General features: G+C 36.1%; 1 protein-coding gene and 1 long non-coding RNA gene across 10 annotated transcripts in view; one reads left to right on the forward strand and one right to left on the reverse strand.

Annotated features, from left to right (window-relative positions):
* Nrg3 (neuregulin 3) overlaps positions 1-23,641 on the reverse strand; it is a 1,056,615-nt gene that overhangs the window by 148,095 nt on the left and 884,879 nt on the right. The gene's annotated exons all lie outside the window — the stretch shown is intronic.
* Positions 8,656-23,341, forward strand: LOC110346292 (uncharacterized). Its single transcript, XR_002390230.2, has 3 exons — positions 8,656-8,838; positions 21,274-21,377; positions 22,235-23,341. It is a non-coding gene; the product is annotated as an uncharacterized LOC110346292 (long non-coding RNA).

The following is a 23,641-nucleotide window of genomic DNA, read 5'->3' on the forward strand; positions in this document are numbered from 1 at the left end:
CCACACAAGACTAGTGACATCAAGGCTTCACTCTGTGCAGTGTGAGAATACACACCTTTCAAAGCTTACATTCACTACCAGATAGTACAAGCACCACTGTAAAAGTCTGCAGCCTAGACTGTTGCACTCACAGACACTGATAATAAAAGATGAAGAAATCACATAGACTAAGCACTTGAGCACACCTATTATCAAACTCAAGCACCTATCCAACTGATATATTATGCCCCCAAATAAATAAAAAGAAATGCCTTTTCCTTTAAAACCCACTCCATAAAATTGGAAGAGGTGAATGTTACACTGGATGTGCAGATATCGATATAAGAAATAGGAGACATGAAATGAAATATGATACCTCAAAAGAAGAACACTATTTTCCAGAAATAGATATTAAATTGAAAAAAATCTGAGAAATCACCTAAAAAACAATTTAAAAACAATGAACATAAGGAACTCAGTGAGACATGAGAGTATGGAAAATAATTTAGGATATGAATGACAAATTCACAAGAGTGATATAAATCATTAAGAAGAAACAATCAGTAAACTCAGAGCTAAAAATTTCAATTAAAGAACTAAGGAGAGCAATAGAGAAACAAAAAGAACAACAGGCTAGAACAATGAGAAGATTTCTAAACTTCAGGACAGATCTTCAGAATCAACTCAATCTGATCAATAAATAAATGAAAGAGAGAGATAAGAGAAAGAAAAAAGAGAGAAAAAACACTCTCAGAGTGTTGTGAACAAATTTCATTATGGAAATTTTAGAATGTGAAGAAAAGAGGAAATACATTGAAAACCTATTTCATGAACTAATAGCTGAAAGTTTCCCAAACTGTAAAAGAGATATGCGAAGGACTCCAACTAGATTCAATTAAATTAGACCTCCACCAAATCATACTATAGTCAAAGTGTCAAAAGTACAAGTCAAAGATAAAATCACCAAACATCAAAGAAAAGCATCAATTCATATATGAAGGAATGCTCATTGGACTGAAAACAGATTTTGCAGCAGTAATATTATAGCCTAGAAGAGAAATGATGACATATTCAAAATACAGAAGAAGAAAAAAACACTCTGTTCACTAAGAATACTATACCCATCAAAATTATCTTTTAAAATCATAGGAGAAATCTAGATAATCACAAACCAAGGGAATTCACCATCTACATACCAGCCCTCCAAGAATTACTTAAGGGCATCTTAAACTACAAATGAAGGGATGATAACTACTATCATGAAACTTCAAGGAAATACAAAACTTGCTAGGAGAATAGATACACAAAAGAGAAAGACAATCAAATCTCAGTATGACTGAAAGCTACTAAATCACAAAATTAATGAGAAGTAAAATAGAACAAAAATATTCAAAAACAAGCTGAATAAAATTAACAATTGACAGAAAGAAGCCCATACCTATCAATAATAACCTACATTGTAAATAGATTAAATTCATCCATTACTGAGACTAGTAGACTGGCTAAATGGATAAAGACACAATTACATGCTGCCTACAAGAAACACTCTTCACTTGTGAAGAAACCAAGCTAAAAGTGAAGATTAGAAAAAAGACATCACAAAAATGAGAAAGCTAGCAGGAATAGCTGTGCTCATGTCAGATAAAATAGTACTTAAATCAAAAACTACAAGTAGCAGCAAAGAAGGTCATTATTGATTCACAAGATCAATTCAGTAAGAAGATATAAAAATTGTAAATACATACACATCCAAGAAAGTACCATCCAAATATATAAAGCCAATATTATTAGATCTAAAGAAAGAGGGATAGACTCTAATGTAGTAATATTTGGAAACCTCAACACCCCATCTTCTGCAATGAAAGATTGTACATACAGAAAATCAGCAGAGCAAGGGCCAGGGATCTAGCTCAGTAGTTCTGCCGCCTGCCTCGCAAGGGTGAGGTCCTGAGTTTGATCCCCGGTACCAAAGAAAAAAAAATCACCAGAGAAACATCTGAGTTGGTTGGTACTACAGAAAAAATGGATCTTACAGAAATTTACAGAATACTTCATCCGATTCAGCATAACACACCATGTTCTTATTAGTATATAGAACATTCTGCAGGATAGATCATATATTATGTCAAAAACAAATTCTCAATACATTAATGAAATCATATCATCTATCTTTTCATACCACAGCAGAAGAAACTACAAATTGATATCAAAACTATGAATGGAAAGTATATGAATGTACAGAAATCAAATAATATGCTCCCATATGACCAATGGCAAGATCCTTAGTTCGATCCTTGGTACGGAAAAAAATTAAAATCTCCTATCTAAAAATTGTCCAGGACCTGAGGGCTTTACTGATGAAACAAAAAAATCATTTAACCCTAATAATAATCCTTCTTCAAAAATTTGAAATGCAAGGAACTCTGCCAAGCTCTTTTTATAAGGCTGGCATTACTCTTATACCAAAAGCACACATAGGTAAAACAAAATTACAGATCCATATCCTTGTTGAATATACATGCAAAAATCCTTAAAAAAACTAGCCAACTAAATTGAGAAGCACATCAAAATTCCATTTGCCATGATCAAATAGAATTCCTCCCAGGGATACAAGGATGATCCAACATATGCAAACGAGTTAACAGAAGAAAGGACAAGTCCATATAACCACATTAGTGGGTGTAGCGAAAGCATTTGGTAAGATTCAACATCACTTCATGATAAAAACTTTCAACAAATTAATTATAGAAGAATCACATCTCAAAAACTAAAGCCTTTCTATGAAAAATATACAGCTAAAATTATACTGAATAAGAAAACAACTGAAAGTGATTCTTCTAAGATCAAGAACAAAACAAATGTGTCCATTTTCTCTAATTCTATATAATATAAGATTAATTTTAAGGATGAGCACTTGGGCAAGAGGAAGATATAAAGAACATCTAAACTGGAAAGGAAGAAGCTAAACTATTCATGTTTCCAGTTGGCATAATTTTATACATAAAACCTAAATACTACATCAAAAAGCTGTTAAAATTTATGACCTAACAGTAAAGTTGTAAGTTGACATATAAGAAATAGTATCATTTATAGGATCTAACAATTAGCTTACTGAAAAATAGAAGCAATCCCATTCACAACAGGCAAAAATTTGTTTAGGAATATGTTCTTGGAAGTGAAAGATCTCTGTACTCAAAAGTATAAAATATGGATGAAAGAAATTACAGAGGATGCAAAAATGCAAAGATATCCTTTATTCATGGGCCACAAGAATTATTATTGTTAAAATGGCCAGAATATCTAAAACAATGTGCAAATTCAATAGAATTCCCTTACAGTATAAACAACTTCACAGAAATAGAGAAAAAAATCTTAAAATTCAGTCAGAATTACAAAAGACTCCAAATAGCAAGAGTGATCCTGGAAGAGACGGGGAGGGAGGACAATGATGATGGAGGAATCACAATAACTAGCTTCAGAATACTCTACAAAGCTACAGCAACCAAAACAACATGGTACCATCATATTGAATAGAGCACCTTAATCTATGTTTACACATACTTTTGACAATGGCACCCAAAGCATTAAGAGGAAAAAAAGACAATCTCTTCAATAAATGTTGCTAACAAATGTGTATATACATATGCATTGATGAAATTGTAACTGTAGACCAAAATCAACTCAACATGGATCAAACCTAAATGTTAAACCTGAAATTATGAAATTACTACAGGAAAACTTTAAGACATTGGGGTAGTAGATGATCTGTTTAGATAGAACCCCAAAGACAAAGGCAACAAAAGTAAAAACAGAAAAATTGAGTTTTAACAAACTAAGACCATGAAAGGCCTTCTCCCCTGACATTCAATGGCTTGTTCTGGGATATCTCCTGAATGATCTGCCTGAGGCTTTTTTACAGTTATCACTTTTTAAATAAGAAATGCACTCTAAAATAACAATAAAAAGTATAATTTTTATCCCACAAATATTAATAGTCACTTATTGTTAAGTAGTAGGTACCTTACACAATTGTATGTGCTCTACTGCTATACTTTTATACCACTAACAGCAAAGTAGGTTTGTTTACAATGGCATCACCAGAAACATGTGAGTAATGCACTATGCTACCACATTACCATTGCTACACTATCACTAGGTTATAGGAACTTTCAGCTCCAGTATAATCTTATGGCACCAGCACCCATTATAAAGTCTTTCATTGACTGACTGGTCCTATGAAGTGCATAACTGTATTTAAGTGAATACATATTGCAACGGTACTTTAGTAGAGTTTCTAAATACAGTGTCCATCACTGAGCCTATTAAATCGCAGTGAGCAATTTAATTAAAAAAAGACTTAAGATTTGATATAAACAAATGAAGGACATAAAAAATTACAAGAACTTATTAGCTTGCTAGATTTTATAAGTTCTGTAATTGGTAATTATTTATTTTACTTCAATAATATATAAAATTTCATGTAAATACTCATTTAATTTTTCTCTCTCTGTATATAGATCTTTCTCTAGAGAAACATCTTTATGACAGAAGACAGAATTGAAGTTTCTATTATAATTATTTGTATCAAACTTTTTTATCTAGTGCAATTTGCCCTATATATTCATTTATTATGTAGATTCGTTTATGTTGGATAATCGCTAGTCATCACCATGCTAAATTGTGCTTTTCTCATTATTTAATATGCCTTTTAATGCTGATACATCCTGTTAATTTTGCCATGCATTTCACCTTTCATTAATATTATCACTGTTTTTTAACTTTTCTATTTTTGGAAATATATTTGATTAGTAACTACAGAACCTAGACATCCTGAATCAAGTGTTCTTTGGGCTATGTCCTCCTCAAGGCCTCTAGGAAATGATGCTTCCTTGCCTGTCCTACTGTCTTGCTTCTGTCAATCCTTGGAGTTCTTGACTCCTGCAGCATGACTCAGTTTTCCACCTCTGTAATCTCATAAACTTCACCATTGCCTGTGTATCTTCAAATATCTCCTTATGAGGATACCAATCATTGGATTTGAGCCAGACTTTAATCCCATATTACCTTGTTTTAACATGATTACATCTGCAAACCCTATTTTCAAAAAGGTTATATTCACAAGAATGGGGAACACAATGCTACCTATAGCATCATAACAATAGCATGCTCTCAGTAACGCAGAAAAATGATGCCAGGCAGAAGTGGTAAGCACCAACTCCAGGCTTCCTCCTAAAGACTGAAGTGATCTTTAACGCTCACCATTTTAAGCTGGCTGATGTAGAGAATCCAATAAAGAATTCTAAGGCCCTATGTAAAACAGAATGTTCATGATAACAAGGAGAAAAATGAATTTTTTAATATTTTTTAATATTTTTTAATAACTGAATTTGTGATAAAAATATGTAATGTTTAGAAGGCTGTTTATTAAAATTTTAGTATATAATTGAATTTTAACATTTAGATTGATATTTACCTTGGTTTTTATAGATACATTAGTCAGCTTTCCTGTCACGGGGACAAAATATTGACACATACAAAACGGTTTAATTAAGTTCATGCTTTCAGGAGATTCAGTCTACGGTTGGCTGGCTCCAAGGAGAAACCTCATGGCAGATGTGGACGGTGGAACAAAGCTGCTTAGTTCATGACAGCCAGGAAACAGCATAGGAACAATGCCAGAACAGAAAGGGTGAGAGACCGGACATCAACCCCAAGGCCATGCCTCCACACCCATGCAGATGCCCCTAGAAGTGTGCTCTACCAGTCTCCAGGGTGGATCCCAAAGCCAATCAAATTGAAACTCCACCCTCGCCAGCATACAACACACACATGTACAAATACACATTTCCACACACAAATGTGTGTCTTTTTACTTTTGCATGTATTATAAAACCTTTCAATAACCATATAGAATTCTGTAAGAGTTATGAATGTACTTAAACATTTTAATTACAATTAGAAACAGGATGATTACTTATAAAACATTTTAGAAAAGAAAAGCAAACACTACTCAATAATATCTATTCTTTTATATACATATATAGTAGAAAAAAGATTGAGAATAATATATTTTAGTTGTTCCTTATCTCTTGATGATTAGATTTGTTGATAGTTTTCTTACATTTGTCCTTAATTTTCAAATTGTATACAATGAATGGATATTGAGATTACAAGCAGAAATGCTTTAAAAATTGTTGAATCTGCATTTAAGTTATGACTTACTAGTAGAAGAACAATTTTTTCAAACTTCTAAGCTTAGATAAAATGAAAGTTTATTAAAAACTATTCTGATTCAATAAGGTCTTTTTACTTTCTGAATATAAAAGGTTTTAATTCCCATTTTAAGAAAAGATAATATTTTCTTAGAGATTGCATTATAGCTTTAATTAATTATAATTCAAATTTCAGATATTTGTAAGTCAAGTAGTAATGTAACTCATTTTGGATGAACTCAGCTAAAAGATAGAATATAGAGAATCAAAAGGAGAAATACATATTTTTTATAACAGAAACTAAATATACGTGGTGCTGTGGTCTTAATGAAGTATCTAGAAATGTTTTACATATAAACTTTAATAATTTTTGTTGTTTAAAAGTTTGTAGAAATAATAGCAACAAAGATCTGAGGCATTTTGTATCTCCACTCCACTTTCCATTTTGCACTAACTTCTCTAAATTTTTGTTGGGTATGAATATGTCATGATGAAATAAATAGAACCTTCCCACTGTCATTTGAAAGAAATGAACATCTACTGTTACCACACTAGAAGATATTTTAAAACGCTCTCTTCAAATGTCATTGTAAGTGGTGCAAAAATGTTTTCTTTCTGCCTCTGCAGTATCCTCTGTTTTTACTAAGTACAGAACTTAATGTGGTTGGATATTTCTGTATATGTTAATAATATTTTCTAGACTTGGCCATTAGCATATCTGTACTGAAAACTTCAACTTTTATTTATAATCCATACATCAATCTGACTCATTTCCTTTATTTTTTTTGGCTATACAGAAAAAGTAAAAGCACCCTCATTTACAAATGTATTAGTTTCTAAAACCTTGTGCCTAAGTTCTTTTGTTGAAGAGACCAAAGTTACAAAGAAGATTTTAAGCTTAGCACTAACCAAATTGGCGTCAAATAATAGAATGAGTATGTACAGTAATTCCAAATCTTCCAAACGGCATATATCCCACTTCTCCTTCATGATAAACTTTCTATTGGGTATACCTGTAGTTTTATTTTTCTAAATAAGTCAATTCCCTGGTACTCTAAAAGTCTATAGATACAGATACCTTGCTCCTGCATGATCCTAATGGTGTATAACATTAATTCCTGGGAATCTGATTTCCTTGAATCCATATTGAAACTTCACCTCCAAAACTTCCCACACCTTACAAATAATCATTTTGTTAACAGTATTTTAACCATGATCAACTTTTCATCTGGAACTCTTTTTACTTTGAATTAGAACAAATCTAATGGGAATTTGCATTCCTGTTGATAGAGACACTTCAAATATTTTCCAGTTCATAAATTTCCCACCACACTGGCTGGTTCCTCTGGATTGTATCCTCACTGATTTTTGCACACATTTCATTTTTTATCTTCAAAATCATGATTAATATCCAGGTATTTATCAGATAGTAATCATCATGTTCTCTTTAGTGTTTTCATCAGTTTTAGTTTCTCTTCTTTAACATTTACATGCCTCTGCTTCTGAGTCATTTTGAAATCGTCACTTCTTTCATTCTTACTGAATACAATGGAATCCAAAAAATCAGTTTTAAAAGGAATTCTTCAAACTCAGCATAAGTTCAGTAAGCAGGTTATAGGCTAAGAAAATAATCAAATGTGAAAACCAAAGTGAAAACTAAGAGCATTGTGGTGTTACTGAATTTTCACTCTGAAGTGTGACTTTGTTACTGTAAAAACCAGGGGCTTAGTTGAAAATTCATATATGGAAGACCGTCTGCATGTGTGTCTGCTTCTTCTCCCTCCTCTGCCCACGTGTACTGTGTAAAGTTGTGCTGTCCTTGAACTTTTAAGACACCTTTGAAAGACATCTGGAAAACCACTAGTTGCAATTTTTTCCCTGTGTCCTTCAGATTAGTAACTCTTAATGCACTAAGCAATGATCAGCAAACATTCTCATTAAAAGACTAGGGAATTAACAAATTAAGCTTGGGGGCGATAAATTCTCTATGACAAATATGCTACTCCCTGATAGCTCTAAAGCAGCCATGATAATGTATAAATAAGTATGTATGGTTCTATTCCAATAAAAATTCATTTATGGACACTGACATTTGAGTAATATATAAATTTCACATGCCATGAAATATGACTATCTTTGAAAATTTTTTCAGCCAGTTAATAAAGCAGGTACCATTCTTAGATTATAGGCCCTCAATCATTTGATGGGCTAGAATCAGCCTGGGTGTGGTGGCTTACTGAACCTTGTGCTGAACTGTCCTTTCTCCTAAAGGAATTGAATCTCAGGGTCTACAACTCTCTGTCTTCAGTTAGAAATATCTCTCAGAGCATGTAGGACTGAATTGCTACTAACTGAATCATTCCATTTAATATCCATTCTGCAATCCCCAACAATCATTCAGAGTTCTACATAAATCAGAACTTTGGGAAACTTACAAAGGAATTCTAAAGAGTGTTGTATTACATCTGGCCATCCTGTGAAGCTGCTGGTCAGCAGATGACATTAAGATAACCTTCCTAAAACATGAGAGCATAAAAAAAGATGATGATCAGGAAATGTAATCAGTCTCTACATCTCTACAATCCACTGGGTTTGTGAAGCAGAGAGAGAGACAGAGAGAGACAGAGACAGAGAGAGACTAACCCAGGTATTTTCCTCATTTTATTACTTTTGATAATATTTGCTGCTTAATAGTCCCCTGTTCTCAGTGTAAAGATTGCATTTGTAATATATGTCTGAAGGAAATTAAAATGGGAAGTACCAAGCCCAAATATGGTGAAAGTTATTGCAGGATGAGCTGATTCTGACCAGAGCCCAACCAGGTACGGGAAGCTCCTGTTTCTGACAGCCTGCATCTGTGGCTGTTATAAAAGAACGGAGCTCCTCAAAGCACAGATATATGCAGGACATTTTTACACAGTCTTATACCAAGACCATATTTTTCTCTGACACAAGGAAACGCATGGGAGATTGTTTCTGCCTCAGACTGCTGAGAGTGGCTTCCGGAAAAAGTCAGAAGTGGCTCAGTGATGACAGAATCCAAGTTTCAGATCAAAAAGCCTCCCTGACAAAGGGTGGTATCCTTTCTTCTACTGCAAATCCTTAGGGACACAAGGAAGATATATTTTAACTCCTTAATACTTCTGAAAACAAAGCAGGATTATACTGAAGATGGAAATCATATTGTCAAACAAAAAGAGGAGAACCTTACTTCAATATGTGGCAAGAGCCTTCAAGTGTGCTTTTCATCCCGGCAGCCTGACGCTAGTGGGGCCCTAGGGAAACAGATCAAGTCAATTCTGGGAATACTGTAGTGGGGCAGCATCTCTAGGTTCTCCCTAGGATTGGCATAAAGCAGCAGATGAGTTACTTTTCAGGTCACAGGAGGGAGTAGGGCCTCTGCTCAGAGGAGCAGGACAGCTTCTGGAGAAGCTGATGATATTAAGAAATGAAGACCATCCATACCAAGAAGACTGGGCTTCGGGTGACATTTCATTTTTCCTCTCTTAACTTTTCTTTTTTATTCAGTTCAGTGACACTGTTCAATGCTATCGCTTTCCTCAAATGCCAGATGATTTTTAGCTGTCTTTATTTGCAATTCACTGCTACTCTACCTGTGACATTTGCTGAGAGTGGGGGGTTAGTGATTGTCTCCAGAGGAGCACCCCTAGGGACCAAAACTGGAGAATTAAAAGGCCAGTGGTGAGTGCAGAGGACTCAATATTTGTCTCCCGAGAAAGCAGCTTAGTAATTTAGCTTCTTTTTATCATAATCGTAAACTGGTATATGTTGCAGCAAAGAACTAAAGGAGAGTTAGAAATCAGTAGCCATAATTTTAGGAATAGATAAGAGACCCCAAAGGAGAGTTCAGCTTGAATTTCAAGGAATGCTCTTTAGGACATCATAGCAACTATACAATGCTGTAATAATAACTGATAATCTTGGCCTGGAATACCCAGGGCAGACAACTACCAATTTGTACTCCTGATCTATGCTGTTTTGGGAAGAAAAAAATAGATGCAGTATTTCACTCAAAGGAATGGATAAAGTAATTGGCTTTATTATTTCCCACAAGCTAGGTTCACCTCCACACTCCAGTGTGAAGCGAATTGAAAGACACGAATATTAAATCAGCTATATATTTTTTCTTTTGTCAGTTCTTAACCTTCAAAAAATACAGTAAAGTTTCAGCTGCTCACTTCTTCCAAATAATTTAATTTAGGGAAACCAGAACAGGTCAAAGATCAAAAATGAAAGTTGCAGAAGATATAGATTATTTTTGCCTGGATAAAAAATGTATGAACCACGACACATAATGTTTTAAAAACTGTCAAGGAGTTACCTCCAGACATGGCAGGGTGAACCATGGCAGCACAACAGTGCACCAGGAGACCTGTGGACCAGGAGCCAGACCAGACGCCGGCTGTGGTAGTTTGGAGTGGGAGGGCTGGCTGTGGCTGCCTCTGATGGGAAGACAGCCAGTAGGGCAGATGGAAACGGGCTTCCACAAGTAAAATGTTATTAGACAATTGGTGGGAGGCCAGGCAGGCAGTTGGCCTCAGAGAAGTCTAAGCAGGTGGGCAGATGGATCACACTAGAAGCAGCAACATTTAGAGACGCAGTAGGCAGGGAGTGCTAGGGGCATTTGTGAGTGGACCTGATACCTCATGTGGGCACTGAGGCTGGGTCAGGATTAAGACTCCACGTCTTTGTAGGTTGTTTAGGAGACAACCAGCATCCTGGGCCCGAGAGGGTTGAGCAGAATGCTAAGTAGATGTTTTGTCATTTTGCATTTTAAAAAGAGACTGTGGATACCTAAGAATCAATAGATAGTCTGGATGGACTCTCTAACAAATAGCTACATATTTTAAAATCTTTTTCATGAACAAATAATTACACATATGTATATAGTTTGATACAGGTATATACTGTATAATGGTCAAATCAGGTTAATTAGCCCTTCCATCTCTTTAAACATTTACCATTTGTTATGGCATACCCCTAGATGTGTCACCAAAGCCTCATGCACCCACAGGAGGGGCTTTTGGGAAGTGACTGGATCATGAGGATGTGATAATCATTAATGGATTATTCTACCGATGAGTTTGTACCTATATGTGATGTTGGGAGCTAAGCCTGGTTGGAAGAGGTGGGTCACTGGAGTCGTTGTCTGGAAGAATATTTTTCCTTCTTCTCCCTTGAGTGCTCTCAGTTTCCTGCTGTCATGCCATAAGCAGCTCTCCTCTGCCATGCCCTTGCCATGCTACCCTGCTGTGGAGCCAGCTGACTGGACTGAAACCTCTATAAACTGTGAGATGAAATAAACCTCTTCTTCAATTTGTGGGTGTTGGTTATATTGTCTTAGCAAAGAGAAAAGTACCTACGACATCATTATTTTGTGTTGGGAGCCTTTGAACTTTTCTTTTTCTTTATAAACTATATAATAAGTTGCTGTAAACAATAATCACCCTACTGTATTGTAGAATGCTAGGAAGTAGATAAGGTTTAGTTTTCTTCTTTATTTCCTTCTCATAAAGTTTTTAAAGTTTCAGTAATGCACTGCAATGTAGACTTTCATGTAATCTCTGTATTTTAGACTAATGAGGGCTGAGATGTTCAGAACACATACATACACACACACATGCACACACAATAATTTAAGGCATACATTTTTCTCTCTTAACATCATGTCCTAAGCATTTTCTCAATCATTAAATATATTTTAACTGCATTATTTTATTGTAGCAGAACAAAACATCATGTGGAAACATGGTTATTTATATTACAATTCTTGCTCTCTTTGCCCATTTTTCAAGAGTTGCTGTAACAGCAATGCAGTGTTATTGCATCTTTGGTATAAGTCTGACCATATTTCCAAGTCCTAGCATGGAGGCTACTGAATCTTGAATATTCAATATTAAAAATATTGCTCCATATTAATATTATTATATATTATCTGTTTGCTTTCCAAAAGGTTAAACCATTGGTACTCCTCAGCTAGAGAATGCTGGCTCCTAAATGGCAGCAATCTGCCATTATGGTTTAGAGGAAGAGGGAACTTGAGTTGGTCAGCAATGACCAGGTGGATTATTTAGGATAAAATTATTTCAGGCATGAGTTAGAGACACTGGACCAAGATTCCAGCTGGGGGCTTGCAAAGGAAGTCCCTGTTTCCACAGACCAGCTCTCTCAGAGGAGGCAGGAGCAGAAAAAGGGCAAGAACATCTTAAAAGGGCTCTATTTTAGTAGAATTTTGAACTTTTCATTGCTAGTAATCTAAATTTTAGCAATCTACATTTCCAGTGTTAGTAATACAAATATACACATTTCTAATACAAAGTTCCTTATGAAACTCTGTAGCAACTGTTCCCGTTGACACATGGCCAATGGAGAAAACAGGGGTTCTCATATAGCACCTGGGAAGAAAGTTTTCTTCACATCAGGTGAAGACAAAAGAAATCTGGAAACCCATGTGTACAGAGAGGTCCCCAGCACAGACCCTTTATTCCCAGTGCTGCCTCCATCCCTGGCTGTCTCCCTTCTATCGGCATGGCCTTGAATAAATCACTCCTCTCTCAGACACGGATTTCTCTCATAACAATAGTTTCTTAATATGGTGATACATGGGATGAGTTTTTAATATCAGACACAGATTTATTTTTACACTATTAATAATTCCATAATATGGTACACATAAAAAAACCTGTGTTCCATAGATGTTATGTTAATGTATATCAAGATGTCTTCCACTATTATTTCTCTTTTAATAATTACCTAGCCTTGACCCGCATGGTCAGTTCAACTGAAGCAGAGGTAGGTTCCGTTTAGCCATGTGTTGTCTTATGAGTTATGAACAGCAGGCTCGGTGCAAGTAGCTTTCTTGCTTCTCTGACTCAGGCCTGCTTAGGGAGTTCTGTTCAGGTCATTTATGACATGGGTCTCCTTGGGGCCTCACAGGCCCAGGTAAGATCCAGTTCATCTCAGTGTCAAGTGAATTAACACACAGCTGAGGACAAGCTAGCAACTTCCAATGCTCCCAGGGACAAGCAAGGGCACAAACATGAGTTCTGAGCAGGATGTAAAGCAGAAAGTTAGCAGTGGCTCCTATTGACTATAAAACCCATTTCAATTAAAACACAGTTTCAGCCAAAGGATATACATCAGCAGGCAGATTTGGCCCAGGGATGTCACGCATTTGTAAAGCCTGCATGTGTTGGGCAGTTTTGTTCTCGTCTTGTCCTTTAATTTGAAGCATTTCATACCCTCAAGGACTCAGCCATCACAGGAAAGTTTATTTAAATGGTTTCCTTTAACTCTGTTTACCACGTAGGAATTGCTTTTAATTTTTGAGACAACAACACAAGTAGACACAGGCACACTTCAAACCAGAATACATCTGCTAATGAGGGTTAGGAATTACTGAAGAGTCTTGTGCGCATAATCTTCTTCAAGCCTCATGACCACTTATGGATGATTATTATATTTACTGGGAAGAAAACTGTGTTGCATAAATATAAAGGCCATCCATCTAACCAGTGATCATGAAAGGTTTTAAATTCAGGACTCCTAACGTGAAGGTTTCTGCTTTTTCTAAATTATCATGCCATAAATCACCCAATCACCTATGTGATTACCCAGGGGATTCTTGCTTTTAGGGAAGCAAGCAAGATATATATATATATATATATATATATATATATATATATATATATATATATATATATAGTTTTAGTCCATGGTTTCCACTGAAATATAGCCACTAAACATTTCAGAAAGGGTGCATTTTACCTTTGTTGGTTGGAATGGAATGAATTCCCCCTTATCCCCACTGTTTTGAACTCTATTTTTACTAGATGTTAATAGAAGTTTCAAGAAAAAAGGATTTGCAGAACAAAAAGTTTCAGATAGTCGGGTGTTGACACAAATTTAAACAGCTCAGGGGTATTTTGAGTCTATATTTTAACATGATTTATGACTCTGAAAAGATGGGAGGTTCTGGTTTCTGCCTCATCTACAAGTGGAAAATGAATCGTAGAGTAGAATTTCAAAAATACCATGTTAATTCTAATACTGGTCTTTTACTTTGATCAAAAGTCACCATGAGAAGATGGAGCGCTCAGCTCCTGAAGTAAATGGCAAACTCAGCTATGGAACAGAAGGAGGCCAATTTTAGTGATGGCGACTTCCTCCCCGCTGTGCACGCAAAGGCGGATCTCACAGTGGAAGAGAGCACAGTGATCGTCTGGTACCTCTAGCATTGGCCAAATCTCGGAGAAAAGACAACCCAAATGCAACTTTTGTTTAGCTTCAGGATTAGGATAAATTATTAATTTGGAAGTAGTCTGTTCTTCCAAAGTTATAAATTATAGTCAGTGATGTCAGTTATCACACAATCAAACAAAAATCAGGGATCTAGATTAATAAACTCTCAGTTTCTTCCCTTATTCAAAAATATGGTTTAAACCAATCCCTTTTATCCATGTGCCAGATGTACCTTCCAACAGCTATTTCTCATCTTCTAAAATCATGACTCAAGTTATACTAATGATTCCTTACCCCTTATCACAGCAATACTGGACACTTTAATTCACCTCAATTCAACCTCACTCTGTTTGCTCAACTTTATAACCTACTATGCTGGCCTCATTGCTAAGCATCTTTCTTTTGGGGCTTGATTATGTTCTTCTCCCAGCCTGGGATTCACTGTCTTTTCTTTGAGTATACAAATCCAAAATTAAATCCATTTGTTATGGAAAATCATCTCTGACTATCCAGACTTAGTTTGCAGAGAAGAAAAATGGTGACTCAAAAAAGGTCATCAATTTGTTCAAGCTCATAGACCTGTCAAATGGCAAAAGGAAGGGAGGATTCATGAAGCACATAGCCCCTCTGACCCATATTTTAATTAAGTATTTAAAATGAGTAGAATTGTAGTCAATGAAAACCTCATAAGACTTTCTTCCAATACACACCACTGCAGAACTGTGTATAAAAGGCAAGGCAAAAATTGAGTCTGAAATCCCATTACCAGAGATATAAAGAACACATATTTAAAACCTACATCTGCAGCACAACTCCTGAAATTTTTTTTAAAGTCTCATTTTCTCTGAAGAACTATACCTCAGGGTAGATCTTCACTTACAGAAGAACTGTTTATTGAATGTATTCCTTGTCATATTTTGCAGAGTGATAATACCTTTCACTTCTCATCAAATGCTCAGCAAAGCAGCCACAAGACTATCATTTGAGACAGAAGAACCTAGGGTGTGTTGGTGTCTAATTTAATTTTGCTCCTTTGCCAGTTATAATTTGCATTCATTTTTCCATGGATAACTGCTCACTATCATATTTGGTAGCCTCGTATAAGCTTTCACGGTTTGTAAAATTCACATTTCAGTCAAGTGAAAACTATTATCTGTGATTTAAATAAATTGAATAATGGTAAAATTCAAGCAAACATCTGTGACACATATTAGAATTTTTCTCATTCTGGTAATTGCAAGAGTTATGGTAACATCATGTTTATTCTAGGTTCTGATAGTCAGATGCAAAAGAAAACTCTGCAGTCCCTCTAAGGACAGAAGAAAAACAAAAGAACACACATAAAGATAGGTACGACATGGTGACTCTACCAGTAATAAGGCCTAAAACACATGGCTTGACTTCTCTGACCTATTTCTCCCTCCATACCATGGACTTTGAGTGGACTGGATAGCTAGAATGCTTCTGGCTGCAACCTACTTTCCTGTTATCTTTAGGAAGGGCCAGTAGTAATATCAGAAAATACCAGTAAGTACAAATAAGCATTGCTCTCTTACTTGTCCTGAGTTTCTGGATAAACAATAGATCTTGTACATTACTAGCAGGATTCTTTTTTTATAATCAAGTATGTTGCATAAAAGCCTTCTGGATGGTAAGCTTGTACCAGCCAACACTGTGATGAGGATGAATGGGACCAGCCACACTGGCTAACTCTGGATGGTCTAGGAACAGCTCATGAAGGTGACAGCCAGTCTTCATTTTCAAGGAATGTCCTTTGATAACACTATTTTACAGAGGTGGGGCAGTGTCATCTTTTATATATACAGAATCTAAAATATCTTTTAAAACACACATGCAGAGATCAAGCAAAAGCTCAAGAAGAACATATATAAATATTAACAGTGGTTGTCATTGTATGGTGACACGATATTAAATATACATTAGTTGTATAATGATTTTTTAAATTCAGTGAAACAAAGGGGCTCCTATAAATTACTTTTAATATAAAAATATGAACTGCTTTATTTTTGTTTTATCTTATTTACATTGACGTTGGGAGATATTTTGCTATTTGAACTGTTATATCTCTGCTCCAAGTGAACTAGCTATTGTTTTGGTTTCAAGGCAAGGTCAAATTGATTTATGAAAACTATTTTGAGATTTTGTTTTTAAATCTTGTAGAACATCAAAAAATGGAAGAATTATCAAAAAAATCTCAATTACAAATATGGACAATTGGTTTCCAATGAATATAAAAATTCACACTCTGCTTCAGAACAAGGAATTTCTTACATTTTGGCAACCCCTATAATACCTTACAGGATCTCTTCCCAGAGTCATTTCTGCAAGTGGAGCCAGAGGACAAAGGTGACTCTGGCAACCCTGGGTAGTAGTGTGATTAATGTTTTGCTCTCCCAGATCCTGCTCTGGGCTGGTTCTGACAGAGTAAGAGAAAGACTTGCCTCTGCTTCATGGGGACTTAATATTTGCATATGATCCAAGATTCATTCATCTTTATGCTGGGTCCCAGGTCCGAGGTGCTGTCCTACTTGATGAAACAAGCCACCTGTCCTTTTTTTCCTAAGCCCCAACTCAAGAATGCCTTGACAGAAACTCATATCCTCTCAATTTTAATAGTGTGAAGCCATCATGAACTTTCAAGTGGCTTGTTGCAAGCACTGGGGTCTGAGGCTGGAAATGGTCAGGTATGGATGCTACAGGAGTCTTTCTACTAATTCATCTACCTCCCTGGGCCAATTACTTCCACTCTTTTTGTTGAGATGTAATTTCTTTCTATGTGAAAGGAGAATGGAAACCAGCTGATGACAGTACCCTTCATACTGAAGTATGATTATGAGTTTCTAATGCTTGAAAAAGCTTGAAATAGCTCATCAAACTTTAATTTACAAAGAAAAATGCAAACATATTCAATTCCAGTAAACTGCTGGACAAATCCTGCCCTCCTTTCCCCTTTATCCTTTAGACCTCTTGAGCATAAAGCTTACTCTGTAATTCAACAAAGTAAGTTGAAATATCTCCAAAGCGATAATGAAGCTACAAATATCTTGACCATATAATGTATGCTAACACTATTAATTAGATTTTTTTTTAAAAAAATAAGCAGATATTTATTCCATTTTGCACAGTATCATGTAATATACATAGCCTGGACCTAACATAATTTTATTTATTTATTTATTTATTTTGGTACTGAGGATTGAACTCGGGACCTTGCACTTGCAAGGCAGGCAGTGGAACCACTGAGCTAAATCCCCAGCCCCAATTGTATTTATTTCTCTTGTAAGATGCTCATCTTTATAACATTCATTTAATTATATATTAATGATTAAAACTTGCTACTAAATATGCATTATCCTTTTTCCTACTAACACATGTTATTTGTCAGATGACATTTTGGATATTAACTTGCCCATACTTCCGTATCTGTGACTTTAAAAAAATTCTTCTATAAAATAATGTAACTTGGGGAGCAAAGCAAAAACCGCTAAGTCTACTTCTGACAGCATAAACCAATGGGAAGCATCTAGAGGGTGGACCAGCCCTCTCGGAGGGATGCCAGCCTCAGAACCTTCCTGTGATCACTGTGCGCATACGCAGCTGCACTGCTGCCCACTTCCCATTTTGAGCTTGACATTTTATGACTCATCTGTCTGGTTATTGGAGATAAAGTCTTCAGTGTAGATTTTTTAAGAGTGCATGTAGGAACAATCACAATAGTATCAATAGTATTACAGTAATCAGATTTAGGCAGAGGTAAAAGTTATTTCAAAATGTATCAAAGATATAAGTGTAAGAGCTAAAGATATAAAAAATTTAGAAAAAAATAAGACTAAACTTCCTAATTTCAGGTTAGGCCATGATGTTTTAGGTGTGACATCAAAAGCACAGCAAGCAAATAAAAATTAAGTTTTATTTTGTTAAAATTAAAAATATTTTCATTTAAGAAAATCATCAGGAATTAAGTGTAATGACATACAATAGTATAGGAGAAAGCATTTCCACATCATATCTGGTAAAACCTTATAGGAAGAATGCATAAGGAACACTTGCAACTCAACAGAAAGAAGATCCCAATTCAAAAAACATTAATTCAATGTTTAAACAGACATTTTTCCATAAAAGATATATAAATGGCCAATAAGCACATGTAAAAAAAAAAACGCTCAGTATGACTGTTATTGGGGAAATGAAGTCAGATGCCAAAGAAAACCACTGCATACTCACTAGGAGAGCCAGAATCACAAAGACAAACACAGCAGATACTGACAAAGCTATGAAAAAAATCAGAACTCTCATATATAGCTGCTGAAAATTAAAAATGGTGCAGCTCCTTAGGAAAAAGAAAAACACTTTGAACATTCTTTATACTGATAAACCTACCATGTAACCCAGCAACTCCAATCTCTAGTTGTATTCCAAAGAGAATTAAAATCAAATTTCCACATAAAAAATTGTACACGAATCTTTAAAATACTATTTTATAAAAGATAAAATGAAAAAAGAAGTCAGATGTCCATGAATTCATGGAAAGATTAATAAACTATGGTGTGTCTATACAATGAACTATTTGACAATCAAAGGAATGAAACACTGATATATACTACAACAGGAATGAACTTTGAAAACACTATATTGAGTGAGAGAAGCCTGACATGAAAGGTTATATAGTATATAATTCCATATATACTAAATACTCGAAACAAGCAAATGCAGAAACCGAGGGTAATAGATTAATGACTGCTAGAAGAATAGAAATGAATGGAGACAACTACTAATGGTATTGATTTTTTTTCAGGGGGAAGTGATGAAAATGTTCTGAATTAATGACAACTTTGTGAGCATACTAAAACTGAGCAAGCTTTACACATTAAAAGGACATATTTTATGATATGTGAACTCTATATTGATGTATGCTTTGATCCATAAACATGCAACATTTTTAATCATAAAAATAATTTCATTGGGCTTATTATAAAATTTAAAAAACATAAGTAAATAAATAAATAGAAACAAAAAATAAAAACTAAAAAGAGGGGGAAAAAAACCAAAGGAAGATAAGACAAAAGAAGCCCTGGGCCCGGGAGCAATGGAAATGTAACGCAGGTGGAATATGGAGCACAGCCAGGTCCTGGGCTTTTCCTGAAGACAGAACTGCTTGGCAAAAGGACAAGGGACTGAGCCCTGTACCCACCAGCTGTGGGATGGTGCTCACCCCTGCCAGCTCTCCTCAGTCAAGAGAATTCTTGGAGTTGGCTTAACCCAAGAGCTGGCAGTGGACAGCAGCCAGCCTTTCCAGGATGCACATTTACGGACAAAGGTTGATGATGGCCCATACTCCTCACCTGTCATCTGCCTCCCCACCTCCTCTCTCAGCTCTATTACCCCAAGACTCCACTCTGACACTGTGTTATCATAATCCTGACACTGGACAGATATGTTAAGTAAATAAACAATGCTTCTTTGATTTGTTGCCACTTCAGAATCCCATATCCTATCTCCAAAGCCTACCCCTGTTTTGTCAGGAGAATTTTTCTAAACCACTTTCAAAGCAGCCAGACTCTACAGATGTTCATTTTTTCATTTCAGTGATTTTACATCTCCTAACCTACTAGTCCTGCAGGTACTGGAGAAACACCATTTGCTGTTGTCATCTGTCCTCAGTTAGCACTGCCCTAAGGAGAGTATTGCCATTCTTGGCTCTCACAGGAGAAAAATAAACAAGAATGGCAGTTTATTACATAAATACACATCAGAAGAGTGAGTGAAAAAAAGAAAATACCCAGAGGATCTCCGTGACAGGGGAGAAAAAGGAGAAGTGGAATAAATAATGATGCTAGCATATAGGCCAGGTAAACTAGGAATCTGAATTTTCCAACCAGCCTATTCAGTCACTGTGTGGTTGACAGCACTTAGGATAGTAAGTAGCTTATTCAACCTCACTCCACTGTCACAAATACCAGAGACTCAGAACAAGAAGAGACCTTTATCAGTCAGTGAGGCTAGGCCAGGGCTTTTAGAAAAATAGGCTGCATGGTGAATACATCTGCAAAATGCTAGCATACTCTCCACTCTTCATGAATTAGGCCCCTTCCCATCTACCGAGAATGTGTGCTTCCCATTTTTAGCCCACCACAGGTCACCTCTCGAAATCTCACCTGCAACTGTCCCACAAACCAATCATGTGGGGCAAATTCTGAACCCCACAGATCCTTCAAGGAGGAAAGCTGGGTAAAAGCCATGGCACTGTGGGATTGAGATGAGCTATGTCCTTCTGCTTTTAGGACGTGGCCCCGCTGGCCCAAGCCTCCATCCCCGATGAGCAGTCCCTGAGGGACTGCTGACAGATGACATTGATTTGTTGCGTATCAACTCAAGATTTCTCCATTCCGTATTCCAGGAAGTCATTTTAAATGTGCTTCAACACCTCCTCCTCTCAGCTTCCAGGAGTTGCCCTGTACTCTAGATATGTTTGGATTCAGACTTTGGAGAGTGGAGCTGAAGCATAGTCCCTCCTTATTCACAGGGCAGGTGTTCCTGCTGGACTGTCCTCTGAACACGTCCTGGAGAATTTCCATTGTAAATCCAGATTACACTGATATACACTAGTCAGTTACATTGTGTTTTAAGGAGAGTAAAACTCTCTGTTTTGGCCCTCAGGTCTCTGTTGACTTCCATGATTGCAGAGAAACAAAGAACAAACTGACTATCACTATAGTTATAAAATTTCAGACTGCCTTTTGGAAGCCTATCTAGCTGGTGGGAAGAAAAAGTAGTAATTAATCTTTTTATAACATTTCAGGACAGCAATTGTTTATATTGAGAAAGGAAGCAGGGAGACATACTATACCTTCACTATCATCAGATCTTTCATGCATTTTGCCATATGTCAGCCTCACAACAAAGGTGAGTGTAAGTTGTTATTATCTCCATCTTCGAATGGGAAACCTTAGTCTGGAAAGCTAAATGACTTGCTTAGCTCCTTGCAGATATTAATGCAATATTGCAATTCTTACATAGAATCCTTAGACTCTCAGATTTTTATTCCATTCATATCACAGGGCTGGTTTTCTAAGTAGGCTTACATATAGCTATCATCTGGTGTGTTTACTAAGTTTATAGATTCCCAGACTGTTTCCTCCAAACTGATTCTGCGAGGCCTTGGAAGGAGCCCAGGAATTTGAAATGTTTTTCAAGTTAAATATAACCATGTTACTGAGCCAGACCATGTTTCTATCCATTGCCTTCCAGGTGACAAGGGTTTCTTAGTTAGGAATTGGCTCTAAATATCTTATGCAGAAGCAAGATGACACTGGAGGCAGTCTGGAGGTGGAATTGGAGACAAAGTATCAGCAGTAGAGACACCCGTCCAAGAATCTTTCTAATGTGCAGTTAGGAGGGAATGAAATCATGTACTTACAGAAAAGCAGTAAGCTGGAAAAGGCAAGAGAGGAACACTTTAAGGCAGATGGAGGACATGAGAGGACAAATAGGGCAGTTGTTGTGTATGGCTCTGAGTTGGGCTGTATTCTCATCACAACCCCTGGGTTCCCTTCACTCAGGTACGGCCTGGGCCCTTTTGACGGGGATAATACTTGAAATAAAATGAGGTCATGGAACAAGTGGAGAGGAATGGGAAATAAATGCCTTACTTGAATAGGAAAGTGACATTTGAGCCATTTTTAAGATTTTCTCAGTCTTTGAAAGTTTTTTTAATTGCTGTCCTTCTTAACATGCACTACATACTGTTTTTGATCTTGTAGCTGCAAAGTGCTGGAAAAAAAAACAACACAAAGCTGAACTGAAGCAAAAGAAAACTCCCCTTATTTCATCATTTTATCTGTTCTCTAATGAGAAACCTCAGAAAAAGATTAAAAGAAAGGTCACCTTTTATTGAGCAGAAGGAAATGTATGCAGATAGTTGATATTCTGGACTGCTTATAAAATGAACTCAAATCTGGAGCCATCAACCTCAGTAATAACTCATTTCTTACAATAAGCGGACAATGGCTGACGAGTAGTGGAGAACATTTAACTTATGGAACATCTGCTATGCTTGGTGTTGGTACAATTTGGTTGTTTTAAAGAACATTGATCTAAATTGAGAAACAATTTCAACTGATTATGAGAAAAACTGGGAGATGCACTTAAACTGAGCTTATCTATGTCTTCCTAGATAAGGTCCAAGGAAAAAATTTCAAGGCACACATGCTATTCTAAATGGATAATACCAGTATTAGAGATCCAGGTTATAAAATATGCAGGGAGACAATCACAGCACATTTCTGTTTTAAATAAAGGCCAAGAGCTCCAGGGCAAATATGAAGAGAAGGATAAGTAAAATGAAAGAATAGCTAAAGTTTTTTAGGACTCTACATAGATTAGACATTGTCATGTGCAGTACCTTGGGTCACAAATGCTTTTGGGTCATGAACAAAAGCATTTGGCAAATTTTTGTTTTTGTTTACAAACTCTACATTGGGTGACAAACCCACGAGCGTGGCCATCTTTTCCAAAGTCATGGGGCAAATGAAGTTTGTGAATTGAGGTACTACAGTACTTATTTTATCTAATTCTCACAGCAGTCCTAAGACATAGGGTTCAAAGATGGACCAGCTAAGTCTTAGAATTTACAACTTGTCTTTTTTACACAACAATAACTGCTGAATCAAGATTCTAAGTTGTTAATTTAATAAGTGGTACCAACTCTTCAGAGAAGAATTATCCCAGCCTTCTCTGCTACTCAAGCAGCTCCTCTTCCAATTGTTGCCTTTTCATTCACATTATTCTTCTCCAAAGCCATCCTCTAGCTAGACTCACAAAATCCTTCTCCCACCTGTGGAACAGTTCTGGACCCAGAGTACAATGTGTGTCACAAACAATAAAAATAATTATAATAGTTTTTTTAGAGTTTATAAAATGCTTCCAGTTCCATTGTCTCATTTGTTATATCACCTCATTAAATGTTCGTAAGAACCCTGGATAAATTTTATGATGTTTTACTGTGAACATTATATCATCCTGTAATAGATGCTTTCTCCTTCCTGTTACTCCTGAGGAATGAATTATCAGAGAGGATATAATAATCATCATTGGCACAAGCTTCCATTGTTGGAAAATTGCATTTGGCTTTGAGGCTTCTCATAGGGTCCACACTCAATATATACTTG

This window comes from Heterocephalus glaber, unplaced genomic scaffold (assembly GCF_053883595.1).
Source record: "Heterocephalus glaber isolate CG9 unplaced genomic scaffold, H.glaber_assembly_v1.0 deba00001755, whole genome shotgun sequence".
NCBI lineage: Eukaryota > Metazoa > Chordata > Mammalia > Rodentia > Bathyergidae > Heterocephalus > Heterocephalus glaber.